This window comes from Ovis aries, chromosome 3 (genome assembly GCF_016772045.2).
Source record: "Ovis aries strain OAR_USU_Benz2616 breed Rambouillet chromosome 3, ARS-UI_Ramb_v3.0, whole genome shotgun sequence".
Classification (NCBI taxonomy): domain Eukaryota; kingdom Metazoa; phylum Chordata; class Mammalia; order Artiodactyla; family Bovidae; genus Ovis; species Ovis aries.
Genome location: NC_056056.1, coordinates 105,450,011 through 105,470,252, shown reverse-complemented (window position 1 = coordinate 105,470,252; position 20,242 = coordinate 105,450,011). Strand labels below are relative to the sequence as shown.

The 20,242-nt window shown below is 49.6% G+C and overlaps 1 long non-coding RNA gene across 1 annotated transcript; it reads left to right on the top strand.

Moving 5' to 3' along the window:
• The first annotated feature begins 12,914 nt into the window (after nt 1-12,914).
• LOC132659422 (uncharacterized) lies at nt 12,915-19,685 on the top strand. Its single transcript, XR_009599870.1, has 2 exons — nt 12,915-13,239; nt 19,202-19,685. It is a non-coding gene; the product is annotated as an uncharacterized LOC132659422 (long non-coding RNA).
• Nucleotides 19,686-20,242: the final 557 nt, after the last annotated feature.

Genomic DNA, 20,242 nt, shown 5'->3' with positions numbered 1-20,242 from the left:
ATACAAACACTCAGACACATACATATATGCATGGGCACACACAGACACGTTCACTCGAGTGCACACACATGCACATAGACGCTCACGCACACCATCAACAGGCTGACACACAGCGTTGGCCTTACTTTTAAAAACTCAGACCTCTGCCATCACGCCCTCCTGTTCCCCTCAGATGCCAAGAGGTGTGCCCCAGGGTCGCCTTCGAGCAGCTGAGGGCCCACGTGGGGCGCTTCCGGGAAGGCTCAAGGGAGAGCACAGTCGTGGGGCGCTGTCCGGCTGGGCTTCACGGCATCAGGCCTCTTGCCCTGCAGCCACACGCATCCCTCCGTGTGCGGCGGGCCCTGTCGCCACGGGGGGAACTGCAGTGTTGGATCCGCTCGCCCGCTGACCCGGCCTGGCGTGGCACTCGTTGTGAGTGGTTGCTTCCTGAGCCCCCAGCTTGGGGCGGCCGCTGCTCACCCCTGCCTGCTGCAGGCTCTGGAGCGGCTGTCCAGAGGGCCCACTAGCTGCCGTGCGAGGCCCCTGAAGCTGGTGCGGTGAGATCGCGGGCGTGATGGATGAGAGACTGGCTAAGGGCTCCTGTAATCTTAGGAGATGAGCCAAAGGGAAAGCAAGGTAAAACCAAGGTGTTTGGGGCCAGGAGCCTCCTTCCCACCCCTGTCCCTACAGTCGTCTGATGCTCTTCAGCAGCAGGGCAGACACAGAGCCTGTCCCTCCCTTGCTGGCCTGGATCCATCCCTGCCTCCCGCAGTCTGTCAGGTTGGCAGGGTACCTTTTATTCAATGGCTGTTTCACCTTCAATCTCATAAAGTCAGTCCATAAAAGTCGTTACCTGCCGAGGGAGGGGCAGAGGGCAGCAGGACAAAGAGACGTGCGCCGAGGCGTGTACACACGTGCACACACGTGATCACTCGTATGCTGGGGGCAGTTCATGGCAACGGAGGAAATGAGATGCACTCTTTGGAGAGAAAACCCAGCCGACCATCGCCGCCATACAAGAGAGGAAGCCCATGGTGGGTGCCCTGGGGTCTGCAGCGGGGGCTTCCCGGGGGGCCCAGTAGTAAAGCGTACACCTGCCAATGCAGGAGACATAGGAGATGTGGGGTCAATCCCTGGGCTGGGAAGATCTCCTGGAGTAGGAAATGGCAACCCACTGCAGCGCTCTTGCCTGGAAATCCCAGGGACAGAGGAGCCTGGCGGGCTACAGTCCGTTCCATGCGGCCACAAAGAGTCGGACACGACTAAAGAGACATCGCAAGCACACACGCACAGTCTGTAGATGAATCGTAAGATCGTTTTACTTTACCCCTAAATCATCCTGGAGGGCCACCGGCGCAAGTCCCCGAGCTTTCTTGCAGACTCCACAGATCACCAGAGAAAATAAAACAACCTTTCTCCGACTCAAGACCGCAATGTGGAAAAGTCTCTCCCAGTTGGAAAGGGGGAGGGGAGCAAGGGGCAGGAGCCAGGGAAATTTCTTCAAGAGGAAAGAAAAAAAGGAACCCTCAGAACTCTTTCCCCAAACTGACAAATTTGACTTGTCAGATGCAGGTCCAGCTTATGGACAGCCCACGCACAGCTGATAATCTCCATGGTAACTGCTGTGTCGCATGACACCACAGCAGCATGGAGACGGCCCTGCAGGCAGATCCCCCGAGGTCAGCCTAACTAAAAGTGCGGAACAGAGACCTCAGTTTAGATCATCGGCAGCTGTCCTTAAAGAAGAATGAAGATGTCCCAGCGTCTTCTCTTCCCATTCATGTGCCTAGATCGGGGTGGGTGGGGTTGCAGGGGCGGAGCTGCAACCTGGCACCCCCCATCCTTTGTCCTGATCGTCTCCCAAATACCAAGCAGCGCTCTAAGCGCGGTTCTTTGCGGCACCCTGTCCGGAGGAAAACTTTAATTCTTCTCTTGAGGCTTTTAAGATATCAGAAATTGTGAGCGAGAGAGTCAGGAATATGCCTCTGAAGGATCCCAATAGCTCTTTTGATTTAAGACGATACATTTCTACTTCTTTAATTTCCCACTTTTTCTCTCTGAAAAATACAGATATGATGTATTGAAAGCTCTCCGTCTGTGATGACATTTTGTTCTCATATAAAAAAATGCTGTCTCCTTCCCAAGAGGTATCTCTTTAATGTAGGAATGGTGACTTGATGAAAGTGGAAAGAGGTTAATTTTCATAGGCTCAAGGAGTGAGATGCCTTTTGGCTGCTCAGAAGCTCTGTGGCTTCTTCCAGTGAGGAAGTGACCGGACGGCTGGTAGCCCAGCCTGTTTGCGGTCAATGGCTGCCCCTTCCATTGCCAGCCTCGACACGCGGGAGTCTGTGCCCAGGCCACTCAGGCAGCTTCGCTTGTCCCAGACTCCAGCATTTTGCTCTGTCTGCCCTGGGACAATTGCCCCATTGTCTCCAGGTTAATAAAGTTTCTGGTCACAACACAATGATTTCAAACATCCCTTGGGCCCCTTTACCATTCTTCTGGGACAGACTGGTCCATCAATTGTCCAAACTGCCTCCTCTGAGTGGGTTCCGCAGTCACTGTGAGCCTGGGGGCAGGGGGGCAACCCCAGCTGGAAATGAAACTGTGTGTGAGGGTGCCTGAGCCATGGAAATGAACAAAAACCTCCTAAATGAGAACAGGCAAAGGCTGTTTGCATGGTTGCATGCTCAGCCACTCAGTCATACCTGACTCTTTGCGACCCCATAGGCTGTAGCCCACCAGACTCCTCTGTCCATGGGATTCTCCAGGCAGGAATACTGGAGTGGGCTGCCACTTCCTCCTCCAGGGGATCTGCCCGACTCAGGGATTGAACACGCGTCTCCTGCACTGGCAGGCGGACTCACTGCACCACCTGGGAAGCCCCAAAGGCTGTTTAAAGGGAGCGCGTCCTAGCAAGTGGGTCAGACACCGCCACTTGTGTTTGGCATCACTGAGGCAGGCAGGGCTGGGAAGGAGCTTCATGGAGGAAAAGAGGGAGGGCTCCATGTGTGCCCTCCTTGGAGGCTGTTTTGGGGGGAAGCTGGAGGTGGCAGCTAACTGTAGGAGAGACATCCTTATGGGATAGATTAGGGGCTTCTCTTAAAGATCTTAAGTCGGAAGCAGGGACAACAGTTAGGGAAACTGTCAGTTATTATCAAGCCCTGACATTTGGGGCCACTGGCTATGGTTAACTTGCTGCAGATGGTGGGTCCGAGTTCTATCTTACCTATGGTCCGGCCATTATCCATGTGTATGTTCAGTCTCAGAGTATATACAAGACTGTCTTCTTCTAGAACCTGCTTGAAACTCTTCAGAAGTTGAACAGGTCAAGGGTGGCAGAAGAAAAGCCATCTTTTTGCAAATAGTAGGAGGTGGAAATTCAGGATGCTTCTGAGATAACTGAGTTCAAGAGAGTCTACAGCAACCGCTTGGCACAGGTGAAGGCTGCCTCATGGTCAGTGGCCTTTCTCAGGCATTGTTGGGGACGGAGGATCTATGTTAGAGGCCAACTTTGGGTCCTACCTTGGACCAGAATGGAAACCATGAAATAGATCAAGATAGCCTCCAGACACACCTACCTCTCTCTTCGGGGCTCCCAGGTGGAGCATTGGTAAAGAACCTCACTGGCAATGCAAGAGGCGCAGCAGACGTGAGTTCAATCCCTGAGTCCGAAAGATTCCCCTGGAGGTGGAAATGGCTATCCACTCCAGTATTCTTGCTAGAAAAGCCCATGGACGGAGGAGCCTGGTGAACCACAGTCCATGTGGTGGCAGAGTTGGACACACCCGAGCACACACACGCTCTTTGTCCTTCCTCCCCACTCTGTCCCACCCCAGGGAACCGGCTTACCGCCAAACCACCACACGTCCAACTTCAGTACCTTATCTTCAGACTTACTGCCTTTCACCAAGGGAGGAATTATTGAGAAGGCGCCTCTATTTTTAACCAGGAGACAAAGCCCAAAGACAAGAACTCCGTCCCTGGTTCTGGACTGCCACATCCCTGGCAACACTTGGTGGGTTCTGAGCTGCCGTGGTGCAGACAGCAGCCAACTGCGCCCATCTGTCAGGCGGGTGGCAGTGTTTCCAGAAGCACTCCTTGTTTAGACAAGGAGTTTCTGTCCCCAGTAACATGCCTTCAAGCAGCAAAATGATTCTCAGCCTTTCCAGAGGTCGCAGACTGGAGGCTTGGGGAACATGTTCAGTCTGGAGATGTATTTTGCTTGGCCCATGTGTGTAAAAGCTTTTAGATTACTTGTCAAGATTTAAAAATCAGGAGCTTGCCTTGCACATGAAAAGAAGCTGTGTTTTCCAACTTCTTTTAGAAAATGGGATGATCCGGCAATGCTGGGTCATTGCTCTATCCAAGGACGCTTGGCACCTTGGCGCCTCCAAGGATCCTGTTTTCTTCTCCACCACAGTCCCCGTTTGGCCTACCGATTTTCCCTGTTTGTGAACTAGGTGTGTGTGTGTGTGTGTGTGTGTGTGTGTGTGTGTGTGCATGTGAGACCCATTCCTCCCATCTGGCCAAATTCATGTTGAAACCCTAACTCCCAATATAAGGAGATGGGGCGCCTTAGAAGCAGTTTGGTCTTGATGTCAGAACTCTCATGAATAGGATTAGAGAGACAACACTAGAGGGTCTCTCATCCTCTTTCTTCTCTGTGAAGATACAATGAGAGTACAGCAGTCCAAACCCACTCCTGGACATATATCTGGGAAGAAACGATATAGAATTTGAAAAGACAGTGTTCACTGTAGCACTATTTACAGTAGCCAAGACATGAAAGCCACCTAAACGTCCATCAGCGGAGGAATGGGTAACGGAGATGTGTACACACGCCCAGTGGAATGCTTGTGTGTGTGTGCTAAGTTGCTTCAGTCAAGTCTGACCCTCTGTGATCCTAGGGACTGTAGCCCCGCAGGCTCCTCTGTCCACGCGACTCTCCAGGCAAGAATACTGGAGTGCGCTACCATGTCCTTCTCCAGGGGATCTTCCTGACTGTTCACTTCCAAAGAGAGCTTCTGAACAGGTTTGCACTGAGAGACAGAGATCTGCTTCCCTCCTCAAATTTTAGGCCGAAGATCAAAGTAATAAGGACTCATGTCAAAAAAAGAGAACCTAACGACAGATGCCTCCTGAGCTTCGGTGCGTAAGACGAGGTCTTCATACCAAGTCAAGGCTTCTCTTGGGGTTTCAGTGGGACCGGCATGTGGGCATATTCAGTGCGCTAGCTTGATGCCGACCCCATCAACAGGGCCCTGTCCAGCGGAGGAGGCAGCGCCGATTCAATTCAGTGAAAAAAGTAAAAGTGTTAGTCGGCCAGTTGTGTCTGACTCTTTGCGACCCCATGGACTCTAGCCTAACAGGCTTCTCTGTCCATGGAATTCTCCAGGCAAGAATACCGGAGTGGGTAGCCATTCCGTTCACCAGAGGATCTTCCCAACCCAGGGACTGAACCCAGGTCTCCTGCATGGTAGGCAGATTCTTTATCATCTAAGCCACCAGGTTTCCCCATAAATTATAGGTAATACTCATATTGACTTGAGACTGTTATTATACAGGGAATGCTACTGAATACTTCTCCCGAGGTCTGATGAGAGTTTGTCTCTTTGGGGTGTGGTGTAAAGGCCTCTTTGGGGGATGGTGTATAGGTTCTTGGGGGGTGACCGTGAACTCTGGGGAAGTATAACCTTGGTCTGCTCCCCAGCAGGGAGCAGAGAGTGCTATTTCCTCACTGCCCCGAGACTGATGAGTGTCCATGGATATGAAAGGCCTCTCTGATATCCGTCTTTCAGCCTCATCCTGAGGCCTCTCTAAAGAAGACCAGGAAGAGGCAGCCAAGAAGACTGTGCTATAAACACAGAGCCCAGAGACCTTAATCCCAAGGCACTGTGCCTTTGATAAAAAAAAATGAGGGACTTCCCTGGTGGTCTAGTGGTTAAGAACCCACCTGCCAACAGAGGGGACACAGGTTGAATCCCTGGTCTGGGAATAGTTCATGTACCATGGGACAACTCAGCCCGTATACCACAACTACTGAGGCCTACACTCACAGCCCAAGCTCGGCAACAAGAAGCTGCTGCAATGAGAAGCCGGAGCATCGCAACTGGAGGGCAGCCCCCGCTCGCCTCGATGAGAGAGAGTCCGTGTGCAGCGACCAAGGTCTTGCACAACCAAAAATAAATACATTAATGAATTACTGTATTAAAGAAGGAATGAGAAAATAATTTTGGAACTGCTCTTCCCGCTGGCAAAGAGCCCCTGTGGTGATGCTGAGCCCTCATCCTGTCCCATACCCTCTTCGCAGCACTTTCTGGGCTTTGCTTCATTTAATCTCTGCAATAACCTATCAGATAGCTACTATTATGATTTCCGTTTTACAGATAAGGATTATTCTTAGCTCGGAGTGGCCTGAATGTTATGAAACTCCCTCAAACACTGCAGCACCTCCAAAACAGCCCCACTTAGGGCTGCATACGTGGTAGGACAAAGGCGCCACGCCTCCCCAAGCCCCCTTCTTCTCAGGGGGGCACCACCCCACTTCCCACTTCCCCCGATAGAAGCTGAGGTCGTCACAAACCCCCTAATCTGTGTGAGGCCCTGATGTGAGGGCTGGACAGCACTCAGCTAAGACACGTGGCTCTGTTCCATCCTCCACTCTGCCCCCTCTTCCTCATATAAAGTCATTTAAAATGGCCAAAGCCACACGGAGCTCACAATAGCAAAGCTGAGAGGCGAACCATGCAGAGCAAGCTTTGCACCACTGGCAACTGCATTGCCTCCTCTTATAATATGATTATAGTGTAGCCCAAATCTGAAAGACCACCCACTGCTTGCTTTATTGGATCCTTCCAATAAACTGGTCATGCTGGTAGCACAGTTTCTGAAGGAAATCGAAAATGACTATTATAAACTCAGTCTGGAGGATACACCCAGCCACAACGTGGGAGGCGTTTTATACAAACACAACCAGAGCCTTCCTCTCCAGCCAATCTGTGCTCAGAGCTAAGGATCCAGGTCTTAGCCACCAAGGCAGAGGGTAGAGGCAAAAAATGCCAGCTGGCAGCAAGAGGCAAACAGGGCAAAGAATGAAAAGGATTTAAAATGCAAATAGAATTCTGACAGCTTCAAATGCCCTTGTGAAGGACTCAGGCTCAGTGGGCAGGGCTTGCAGGGGTCACATTGGGTAGGGCTTGTTTGCATAATACTCCACATCAGCTAGGCTAGAAGTGCATCATTGACCAGCCTCTTTCTTTTTTTTTTCTGTTGAATTACTGATTTTATTTTATTTTTTTTTTCAAGCTTTGTATTTTATACTGGAGCATAGGCTTAGTGGTAGAGAATCTGCCTGCAATACAGGAGAAGTGGATTTGATACTTGGGTCGGGAACATGCCCTGGAGGAGGAAATGGCAACCCACTCCAGTATTCTTACCTGGAAAATCCCATGGACAGAGAAGCCTGACAGGCTACAGTCCATGGGGTCACAAAAGAGCCGGACAGGACTTAGTGGCTAAAGATCACAGACAATTCACAATGTTGTGATGGTTTCAGGTGCAGAGCAGAGCAACTCAGCCACACAGACACAGGCATCCATTCTCCCCCAGACCCCCTCCCCAGGCTGCCGCGTGACGCTGAGCAGAGCTCCGTGCGCTGCACGGTGGTCCTTGCTGGCGACCCATTCCCAGTACGGCAGCGCGCACGTGCGCACTCCCCGCTCCCATGCTTCCCCTGGCAGCCACAAGACCATTCTCTAAGTCTGTGTGTCTCTTTCTGTTTGTAAGTAAGTTCATTTGCATCATGCTTTTTTAGATTCCACATATAAGGGATGCCATATGATATTTTTCCTTCTCTGTGTGGCTTACTTCATTCAGTATGACACTCTCTCAATTGGACCTGGGTCCTAAAGGAAACACTTAACCTCTGATCCTTGGGCACTGTTTCTGAAGACCAGAAATACGTAGTCACAAAAAATGCTAGAAGAATAACATGCATTATTTAAGCATTTTAAGCCCTCCCTTGATGCTTGACTTCCCTGGAACTTGGCCTCGTAGAAACACCTTGACTTAAAATGTGCCATTACAGACAGTGACAGGGCCAGGGGGAAAGGGTTATTTTAACATTTCATTCACAATCCCATAGATTCATCTGGAGAGCACTGTCGGGATTATTTCAAACCTGAGTCTTCTTTCTTGAATACAGCAGTGTGTACATGTCAGTCCTAAACCCTCCCCCGACCCTTCCCCTCCAGTTCATAAGTTCTTTCTTTAAGTCTGTGAGTTCGTTTCTTCTTTCCTAGTGATCACCATCGCCTGAGAAGGGGCATTATTAACCCTTGCATGTGGGGGAACTAAGAGACATGAGCCTCCTGGCCTGGCCGAATGGGGCAGGATTCTTCACCGGGGCCCGGGTCCTCTGAAGCTGCCACTGCGGTTTGACCCCCCATTCTGGAGACATCGCTTAGATTAGGTAGGGGTGGAGGAGGGAGGAAAAGGATGTGTTGCATGGGAGAGGGGAAATGGCAATGCCAGACGGGAGACCGAGCAAGAGGAAGCTGGGATGGAAGAAGAAGGAAGCCCCTACCGAGGCACCGAGGGCGGGGAAGAGCTGGGCTGGGGCAGGGGAGCAGAGAGCTGGTGGGGGCCTCCGTCAGGACCAAAACCACCCTTAACGCCGGCTCAGCAAGAGAAACTGCAACAGCCTCGGGGTTCCAGAAGCCTCCTCCAGAGAGCTGGGTGCAGAGCCCTTCCCCCTCTACCCTCCCCAACCCTGCTCTCTGTAGAGGCTCTCCTGTCTGTACGCTCAAGACTCTCCTCTCCTCAGCTCCTCTGGTGCCCCTCTTGGCTCTAGAAGCTGTGCGTGAACCCCGCAGTCACACCGAGTTCTAGGAGTTACTTCTTTCCCGTTTCCTGCACTGGTTTTCCAGGTCACCTCAGAAATGCCTTTAAAAATAAGGCTCTAGACTAGGAGGGCATTATGCTAAGTGAAAAAAGTCAGACAGAGAAAGACGAGTGCTGTATGACATTACTTATATGTGGAATCTAAAAGTACAATGAACTAGTGAATGTGACAAAAAAGAAGCAGATTCACGGATGCGGAGAATAAACTAGCGGTTACCAGTGAGGAGAAGCGAAGGGGGAGGAGGAGGGGCAAGAGAGAAGCGGGGAAAGGGAGGCCCAGACCCCTGGGTGCGAGAAGGCTGAGGACGCATTGCTCGACACGGGGACCACAGACAATTTTTAACATCTGTAAATGGAGAGTAACCTTTAAAACTGTATAAAAATTAAAAACATAAAGGAAAACCCAAGGCTCCACACAATCAGGAGTTCTGCTCACCACAACTCCACAAAAAAAGTGGCAGGCTCAGCTCTGGCAGTTCTGACAGTTTTGCTAGACTGCACACCAGGCTAGGTTTCCTGAGGTAAGGAGACCTGCCCTAGATAGAGAGCCCAGACCGCAGGCAGCGCCCCTGCAGGCCAGGCCTTCCCTGTGTGAGGTGGGGTGTCAGGCAGTGCACGCAGCTGGCTCCCGGCTCTGACCTCCCTCAGCCCTGCCTGTGCACCCTCTGGGCCCACGTGCGAGGTACAACGTTCCCCGCACACCGCTTTAGAAAACCGGAAACCTTGATAGACAACTCTATCTGAAAGTCAGGTTTAATCTCGTAAAGTTTATCAAACTTCTCCCCCCACCTTTTTTCCTGCCAGTGTTGAGGCGTAACTGACACGTAGCACTGTGAATGTTGATGGTGTCCAGCACCATGAGCTTTGCAAGCGTCATGAATTGCCGTGTGTGACTGTGGGCCCCGCGGGATCTGCGCTGCTGCTCAGGCTTGCTCCAGCTGCAGGGAGCAGGGGCTGCTCTTTGCTGCGCCGCACGCGCTTCTCACCGCGGTGGCGTCTCTCACGGCAGAGCGCAGGCTCCAGGTGCTCGGGCTTAGCGGTTGCAGCTCTCAGGCTGGGTGGTTGTGGCACACGGGCTTAGTTGCTCCACGGCATGCGGGATCTTCTTGGACCAGGGATTGAACCCGTGATGCCTGAATCAGCAGGTGGATTCTTACACACTGTACCACCACGGAAGTCCCAGCATCATGATTTAACTTACATACTTTGTGAAACGATGACCATCTTAACTCTAGTGAGCATCCATCATCTCATACTACCAAGTAAAAGAAAATATTTTTTTCTTATGAGAAGAACCTAGGATTTACCCTCTTAACAACTTATATATAAATATAAGTTGTTCTTATATAGCCAACAGCAGTGTTCATTATATTGTACCTGACATCCCTCAGATTTGTTCTTAGAACTGGAAGTTCATACCTATTAACCACCTTCATCCAATTTATAAAAGTTTTACAATTTTAAATCCCTAGACTTGTGTTTTTAAGAAAGCAAAATTTGGGGCTTGTCTGGTGGTTAAGACTTGGCCTTTCAGGGCAGGGGATGACGGCTCAAGTCCTGGTTGGGGAGCTAAGACCCTGCGTACTTCTTGGCTGAAAACCAGAGCATATAGTAATCCACAAGCAATAGTGCAACAAATTCAATGATTTAGAAATTCATTCATTTAAAAATTCAAGTGAATTCAATTCAAAAATGGTCCACATGCCCTGCCCCCACCCCCTGAAGCAGAAACTTAAAAAAAAACAAAACTTGGTAGATTTGGTCAGTATTACGGTATATGAGGAATCTCCTCGAGACCAGAAGGTCATGAGGGAGCCAGATGCGCGTCTGCGTGTACCAGGGAGCAAAGGCCCTGAGGTGCCGAACGTGGAAGCGCACCAACAGCTACCTCTGTTTCGGTTGGCAGTGCTTTCCCCATGATGACGGAAGTTTCTAGATGGAGTCCTCTCCACTATGCAGACTGGAAAACTGTAGTCCAAAGAGGAACAAGGTTTGTTCAAGAATGAGAGGCAGAGTAGGGGGTTCTCATCCCTGGCCTCTGATCCCACCTACTGTTGTTCACTTCACCACATTACTCCTTAGGAGACCAGGAGGCCTGATCCTGGAATTTTACATGAAGAAACAATGTAATTGGCTCAGATGGTAAAGAATATGCCTGCAGTTCAGGAGATCCGGGTTTAATCCCTGAGTCGGGAAGATCCCCTGGAGAAGGGCAGTTTTTCTTCCACTTCCATATCAAGATCTGTGTGACATCTTAACATTTCCACTTCGCATTGCAGACCTATAATTAACTCATCATGATCAGTGAGTGGATTTTCCATTTTGTGTATTTTTCTGAAACAGCTGGGGCTCTTTGCTTTTTGTGGTAAAACCAGGAGGAGAAGGAAAGTTAGTCATAAAATGATCAAGATTGGGAGAAAGATGCACCACTGGCCATCCGAGCACAGCGCAAGTACCCCCTGATGTCAGAAACTCAGCCTCAGTGCACCGGTGCCAAACTGAATCTTGGCAACTTCAGGGGGAGTAGGCTTCCCAGGGAGAAGGCGATGGCACCCCACTCCAGTACTCTTCTTGCCTGGAAAATCCCATGGACAGAGGAGCCTGGTGGGCTGCAGTTCATGGGGTCGCAAAGAGTCGGACACGACTGAAGCGACGTAGCAGCAGCAGCAGCAGCAGCAGCAGCAGCAGCAGCAGCAGGCTTCCCAGGTGGCACTAGTGGTAAATGTTATGCACCGAGCCCATATCTCCGAACCAACCGAGAGAGCAAGTCCACCACAGTAATGCAAAGGCAAGAAGGGAGTTTATTTCTAGCGCGCTAGGGCCCAAGTCTCTTCCAGCACAGTGGAATCCGACAAGAGCCCCGAACAAAGGAGTATGGCGGCTTATATACAGGCAGTTCTTTGTCTCAGTTACAGGAGTAGCTGGCGTTACATGATTGGCCAGGCAGGATGAGCGCATGTCCTGTCTCTTTCTGGTAAACATGGCTCAGGTCCTAGAGCCTGTCGTTTGGTCCCTAACAGTAAAGAACCTGTCTCCCAATGCCAGAGGCATGAGAGACTCGGGTTCGATCCCTGGATTGGGAAGATCCCCCTGGAGAAGGGCATGACAACCTGCTCCAGTATTCCTGCCTGCAGAATCCCATGGTCAGAGGAGCCTGGCAGGCTACAGTCCATAGCGTCACAAAGTGTCAGATACCACTGAAGTGACTTAGCACACACACGCAGAAAAGCTTTATTGCTTTGCCAGGCAAAGGGAGATACAGTGGACTCGTGTCCTGAAAAACTGTTTGTCCCAACCCCGGCTGGGATTTGGTGAGGAGTTCAATTGCAGTGGTTCAAGGGTAGGGTGCTGATAAGGAGCAGGGTGTGTGCAGGCCCTGCATTCCTTTAGTCTGGCCTCAGGAGGTCTCCTGATGAGCTGAGTGAAGAATGCTTCATCACGTAGTTAACAACTTGCATTTCTTGGGGTTTTTAGTTCTGCTGCTGTTGTTCAGTCGCTCAGTCATGTCTGACTCTTTGACCCCATGGGCTGCAGTAAGCCAGGCTCCCCTTGCCCTTCACTATCCATCTTGCCCTCTGCTGTCCCCTTCTCCTCCTCCCTGCAATCTTTCCCAGCATGAGGTTTTTGGTTTTTATTTTCTTTCCAGTGAGTGGGCTCTTTGCCTCAGGTGGCCAAACTAGAGCTTCAGCTTCAGCATCAGTCCTTCCGAAGAATATTCAGGGTTGATTTTCTTTAGGATTGACTGGTTTAATCTCCTTGCTGTCCAAGGGACTCTCAAGAGTCTTCTCCAGCACCACAGTTGGAAAGCATCTATTCTTTGGCACTCAGCCTTCTTTACGGTCCAACACTCACATACATATATGACTACTGGAAAAACCACAGCTTTAACTACAGGGACCAAAGACACTGTTATGTGTACTCCTTGAGGCAGAGCCAGGATCCTGCGCCAAGACTATACTGTTGCTTATTGGCAGCTCCTCCCTTATCTCTGCTTTCCCTACCCTCCCTGACAAGCAACTGTTTGAACCTGCCCTTTGGAACTCAGGGAAGCTCTTGGAGGCTGGAGTCTATTCCCCACAAACAAGAAATGGGGGACACGGAAAGCATTCATACCTAGGAGCAGCAGAGAGTCCTGCTTGGTTTCACCCCCAACCAAGAGAGTTGGATGCAGGATCCATGCTGGGAATGCTCAGATGCTCAGTTGTGTCCGACTGCGACCCCATGGACTGTAATCAGCCAGGCTCCTCTGTCCATGGGATTCTCCAGGCAAGAGTGCTGGAGTGGGTTGCTATTTGCCTCTCCAGGGGATCTCCCCAACCCAGGGATCAAACCCACACCTCCTGTGCTCCTACACTGGTAAGTAGATTCTTTTTTGTTGTTGTTTAATTAATTTACTTTTTTAATTGAAGGATAATTGCTTTACAGAATTTTGTTGCTTTCTGTCAAAATCAAGAAGAATCAGCCATAGGTATACATATGTCCCCTCCCTCTTGAACTTTCCTCCCATCTCCCTCCCCACCCCACTCCTCTAAGTTGTTACGGAGCCCCTGTTTGACTTTCCTGAATCATACAGCAAATGCCCATTTGGTTATCTATTTTACATATGGAATGGTAAGTTTCCACGTTACTCTCTCCATGCATCTCCCCCACCTCCTCCTTCTCTCCCTCCCCCCACCCCCCTTAGTGTACTAGTGGATTCTTTACCACCAGTACCACCTGGGAAGCAGGATCCGTGTCCCCTCCTAAAATAACTGTGAGTCCCACATATATGAAACTTACAAGAGGAGAAATAACATGGCTTGTGAACTTGGTCTAGGGACCATGTTTTCAAGTCACTATTGAGGCTGAGTTTGTTTTCTGTGGCCTGTCTCCACTGCAAAAAGAGATGTCACTTTTTCTGCTGGTGGATATTTCCCTTGGGGAAATAAAACGTCATGTGGAAAACAGTCACTCCCAGAAATGCTGGATAAACAGAGCGGGCAAATGCCCTCCTCATTTTCCAAGGAGCAGACTGTGTAAACCAGAAAGGGGTACTTCAGATGTTAATCTTTGGCAAAAACTCTCAAATGAATTAGCAAATAGTGACTGGAGATAAAGTAAAACTTGGTTCAAAGGTCAACCTCTGAAATGATTCAGGTTGCTCTCCACTCTCCACCTTGGCAGGGAAGGGCAGGTCCCAAAGGAAGCAGCAAAGAGTATACTCTTCCAGGAATTTGGGAAGAAGCTCCTGACTCCCCACAGCAAAAACAACCTTGAAGAGAGACATGCGGGATCTGGGGCCAAGGGGGCTTTTCTCAGCCCCGGGAGATGTGCTGGGTGAACTGGCTATCCACTGAAGAAAGACCACAGTAGAAGGAGAAAAGTTAGGACAACATGGTTATGACCTTGGAGCTGGAGTGGGCACGGCCTCAAGCAAACACAAATCCCAAAGGCAAACAGAAAGAGTGATGTCAGCCTTTATCAAAATGCGGAACTTCTGATTCAGAATCAGAAATCACTAGAAGCTGAGATAAAAGACAAGCAACAGAGTTGGAGAAGGTGTTTTGCAGAGATGTGTGTGCATGTGAGTTCAGTTGCTTCAGTCACGTCTGACTCTCTGATACCTCCGGGACTGTGGCCTGCCCGGCTCCTCTGTCCACGGGATTCTCCAGGCAAGAATACTGGAGTGGGCTGCCATTGCCTCCTCCAGATCTTTCCAGCTCAGAGATCAAATATACGTCTCCTGTGTCTGCTGTATAGCAGGTGGATTCTTTCCCACTGAGCCACCAGGGAAGCCCGTAAGCTGTGTGTGCACATGTATTTATGCATATGTGTGTACACATATGCAGATACATTTATGTATATGCAGAAACGGACACACATACACTTAAAAGCTGGATTATTATCCAGACTTCGTTAAAAACTACCATCAACCTGCAGGAAAAAAGACCAAGACCAACAACCCAATGGAAAAATAGATAAAAAGATGAGCAGCCAGTTCATAAGATGGGAGGGTCCAGAGAGACCTTTGTTTTATCTCTACAGTGCAAATTTTTAATACTTCCAGTGAGGGTTTATTCTTATACGAAGTTTATAAAGAAAATAAAGAAGAAAATCATCCAAAGATGAAACCCAAGCCATGAGATGTATTAGCTTGCCAGCATGTAGGGAGCACTTAATCTCTAGAGTATGAGCTCCTTGGCAACTACAGGGCAGCAAAGACCAGAGCTGGACCCAAACAGGACGCTAAGAGGGAGGCCCAGCCACTCTCAGCTCTGTGCCTGGCAGCCCGCAGGGGTCTTGGCTGTGCCAGGCTGCTGAGAAGGATGGACTCCAAATTTAAGACCCTCTTATCACCATTCTTTGTGACATTGTACAGGAGACAGGGATCAAGACCATCCCCATGGAAAAGAAATCCAAAAGCAAAATGGCTGTCTGAGGAGTTCTTACAAATAGCTGTGAAAAGAAGAGAAGTGAAAAGCAAAGGAGAAAAGGAAAGATATAAGCATCTGAATGCAGAGTTCCAAAGAATAGCAAGAAGAGATAAGAAAGCCTTCCTCAGCAATCAATGCAAAGAAATAGAGGAAAACAACAGAATGGTAAAGACTAGAGATCTCTTCAAGAAAATTAGAGATACCAAGGGAATATTTTATGCAAAGATGGGCTCGATAAAGGACAGAAATGGTACAGACCTAACAGAAGCAGAAGATATTAAGAAGAGGTGGCAAGAATACACAGAAGAACTGTACGAAAAAGATCTTCATGACCAAGATAATCACAATGGTGTGATCACTCACCTAGAGCCAGACATCCTGGAATGTGAAGTCAAGTGGGCCTTAGAAAGCATCACTAAAACAAAGCTAGTGGAGGTGATGGAATTCCAGTTGGGCTACTTCAAATCCTAAAAGATGATGCTGTGAAAGTGCTTCACTCAATATGCCAGCAAATTTGGAAAACTCAGCCGTGGCCACAGGACTGGAAAAGGTCAGTTTTCATTCCAATCCCAAAGAAAGGCAATGCCAAAGAATGCTCAAACTACCACCCAATGGCACTCATCTCACGTGTTAGTAAAGTAATGCTCAAAATTCTCCAAGCCAGGCTTCAGCAATATGTGAACCGTGAACTTCCTGATGTTCAAGCTGGTTTTAGAAAAGGCAGAGGAACCAGAGATCAAATTGCCAACATCTGCTGGATCATGGAAAAAGCAAGAGAGTTCCAGAAAAACATCTATTTCTGCTTTATTGACTATGCCAAAGCCTTTGACTGTGTGGATCACAACAAACTGTGGAAAATTCTGAAGGAGATGGGACTACCAGGCCACCTGACCTGCCTCTTGAGAAACCTATATGTAGGTCAGGAGGCAACAGTTAGAACTGGACATGGAAGAACAGACTGGTTCCAAATAGGAAAAGGGGTATGTCAAGGCTGTATATTGTCACCCTGCTTATTTAACTTCCATGCGGAGTACATCATGAGAAATGCTGGGCTGGAAGAAGCACAAGCTGGAATCAAGATTGCTGGGAGAAATATCAATAACTTCACGTATGCAGATGACACCACCCTGATGGCAGAAAGTGAAGAGGAGCTAAAAGCCTCTTGATGAAAGTGAAAGAGGAGAGTGAAAAAGCTGGCTTAAAGCTCAACATTCAGGAAACGAAGATCATGGCATCTGGTCCCATCACTTCATGGGAAATAGATGGGGAAACAGTGGAAACAGTGTCAGACTTTATTTTGGGGGGCTCCAAAATCACTGCAGATGGTGATTGCAGCCATGAAATTAAAAGACGCTTCCTCCTTGGAAGGAAAGTTATGACCAACCTAGATAGTATATTCAAAAGCAGAGACATTACTTTGCCAACAAAGATCCATCTAGCCAAGGCTTTGGTTTTTCCAGTGGTCATGTATGGATGTGAGAGTTGGACTGTGAAGAAAGCTGAGTGCTGAAGAATTGATGCTTTTGAACTGTGGTGCTGGAGAAGACTCTCGAGAGTCCCTTGGACTGCAAGGAGATCCAACCAGTCCATCCTAAAGGAGATCAGTCCTAGGTGTTCAATGGAAGGACTGATGCTGAAGCTGAAACTCCAGTACTTTGGCCACCTCATGCAAAGAGTTGACTCATTGGAAAAGACTCTGATGCTGGGAGGGATTGGGGGCAGGAGAAGAGGACGACAGAGGATGAGATGGCTGGATGGCATCACCGACTCGACGGACATGAGTTTGAGTGAACTCCGGGAGTTGGTGTTGGAGAGGGAGGCCTGGCATGCTGCAGTTCATGGGGTCGCAAAGAGTCGGACACGACTGAGCAACTGAACGGAACTGAACTGATCACGATTCTACCATTAATGTTCCATTACAGATGTCGTTTGGTCACTAAGGCGTGTCTGACTCTGTGACCCCATGGACTGTAGTCCTCCAGGCTCCTCTGTCCACGGGATTCTCCAGGCAAAAATATTGGAGTGGGGTGCCATTTCCTCCCCCAGCAGATCTTCCCAAGCTAGGGATTGAACCCACATCTCCTGTCTCCTGCATTTTCAGGTGGATTCTTTACCACTGAGCCACCTGGGAAGCCTTGAAGTGTCTGTGCCACCCACCTCCATTCCCCTGGCCTTGATTACCCTCTGGCCTGTCTGTGAGAGCTTAGTTTCTCAGCCCCACCAGTACTCAGGGGAGCCCAGCCTGACACCAGGCCTTCCAGTCTTGTTTCAACCAAAGCTGGAGTGGGATTGGGGAATGTCTCCACCCTGTGCATTGCGGCCAACCGAACTCAGGGCTTGCACACACGGTCAGACTCTTCTGGCTCAAGAGATCGTGGTTCATGGTGCCAGAGCCTAGCAGGCGGGGTATCCAGGATCATGAGAGTATCCTGCCTTCCCCTCTGTGGTTGGCTGCCAAGGAAGCACTTATAGATCAGCTGAACACTTCAGAACAAACAATAATAACAACATTTTATTTCAAACACATCTTGATTTTTTTTATTTTTCAATCGCAGTATAATTGCTTTACAGTGCTGTGTTAGTTTCTGCGTGCAAGACCGTGTGATTGTATACATCAGCTGTACGCATACCCAGATCCCCTGTCTCTTGAGCCTCCCTCCCCCACTCTATGTCATCACAGAGCACCCAGCTGAGCTCACTGCGCTATACAGCAGCTTCCTGCTAGCTGAAATGATGTGGGTGAACCTAGAGCCTGTCATAGAGAGTGAAGTCAGAAAGAGGAAAACAACCTTGTAGTGTAATGCACGTATATGGAATATAGAAAAATGGTACTGATGAGCCTAATTGCTAGGGCAGGAGTAGAGGGGAAGAAGCAGAGAATGGACTTGTGGTCACGGGGTCGGGGGTGGGGGGAGAATTTCATTGACATATATACACAGCTTGAATTTTATCCTGTTCTCAGGAGGCCCGAAGGGATAAAGTCCCCTAGTCCCACACCGGAGGTTCAGAATTGAGAACTCACCCTGCCTTGGAACGGGAACTTTTATTTTGTAACTCCTGTCTCTGCTCCTCTGTGCCTGGGGTTCTGTTTGGGAGTCTCCCCAGGGTGATGGTGCCTCCAGATAAAGTCATAATGAGAGAGGGGGAGGGGGACAGTGAAAAGGCCGGGCAGAGAGCAAACGGACCTTCTCCAATCCAAAGTCTAGACAGCAGGGCACTCAGTAGGTCTACAGAGTGACTCCTGACTGCCCATGAATGCCCTCTATTCAGGAATCCAGGCTTTTGTTTAAGGGTGAAGAGCGTTCTGAAGAGTGGAGAACTGGCCGAACTGGTCTGGCCACTCAGCAGAAGTGAATACTTCCCCCTGGGGCCAGGACTCAGGTGAATGATGTCATCGATATTTTCGGGGCAATTCTAATCTGTGATTAACTTTTATCTCTGCTGTGAAATAATGGCCTCCTTTTCAGACTGCTAACAAGAAGTAAAACTGGCTGCCTGGAGCGGGCTGTTTCCTACTCAGCTCAGACCCTGGAGGGCAGCTCTAAACAGAGGCAGCCTTGAGAAGGCTGATGGGGGTACCCCTGGGGAAAGCCTGGGGTGAGGGAGGCTGGGGATGAGGGGGGAGACGGGGACAGGAGTCCTCCAAGTCCTGGCCTTGGTTATTCCAGGATCCTCTGTCCATGGAATTCTCCAAGCAAGAAGACTGGAGTGGGTAGCCATTCCCTTCTCCAGGGGATCTTCCCCATCTAGATATTGAACCCATGTCTCATGAATTGCAGGCAGATTCTTTACCATCTAAGCCATTTGTTATTCCAGTGTACCCAGCTGTCCTGACCTGATTTCAAACTCAGCTTCCCCAAAGCAGACAGGCCACTTCCTCCTGTCCTTTCTTCTTGTTTAACCAGGAAGCTTTGCTAGAACCCATCTAGCAATTCTTGAGTCCTGCCTCATTCCGCCCTGTGTTGAATCCCTCTGTGAGCACAACACCTCGGAAGGCCTCCCCGTGACCTCACCTTTGCCGGAGACTCAATTTTTCAGCCCACATCAGGCCTCAGACAAAAGAAAGCCAGAGTTGTTTTTCTAAAAGACATGGTTGGGATTTCCCTGGTGGTACAGGGGATGGGACTCCGCCTGCCGATGCAGGGGCCACGTGTTCGCTCCCTGGTCCGGGCAGATTCCACATGCTGCAGGGTGACTGGGCCCTCACGCCACAACTGCTGAGGCCTGCATGGTGCAACTACCAAAGCCCACGCAGCTAGAGCCCACGCTCTGCAGCAAGAGAGACAACCGCAATGAGAAGCCTTCGTGCTGCAGCTAGAGAAAGCCCACACACAGCAACGAAGACCCAGCACAGCCAAAAATTAAACCAAATAAATAAAATAAAAGATATGCTTGTGTCTGTCTAAAGTTCCTACTATAGAGACACCAGAACTTGGCATTCAAGACCCTTCACAGTCCATAAATGAGAACCTTGGGTTGTGGATCTCAAGACCACTGGGAAAATCATGGGTGAGTCAGACAAGTGAATCCAGGGCTTTCTTTTAGTCAATATTTTGTTTACTCCATTTTGATGGAGACAAAATACCATATCTATGTGACCCCACGTAGATAAGAGGGCAAAGGAGGGGTCTGTTCAGGGCAGCAGGGCCAGCGCAGGGGGCCATGCCCGAGGCCTTGGGGGCTGTGGAAATTAATTGCTATACAGCTTGGTGGTGCTTTTCTCCAGAGAGGGGCCTGGCCCACGACCGTTCCAGTGGGTTAAGTTCCTCTCCAAGAGCCCTATTGACAGGAAAAGAATTGAGTCACTCATGTGGGTTGACCCTTATGACCTCAGCACTGAAAACCCTCAGGTTTTCAACCTGTTTCTTAAACGGGGCTGAGAAATGAGAAAAGGACCCTGGGGGCAGCAGGAAATAAGACTGAGATTTTCCACTGGGGTTACAGGT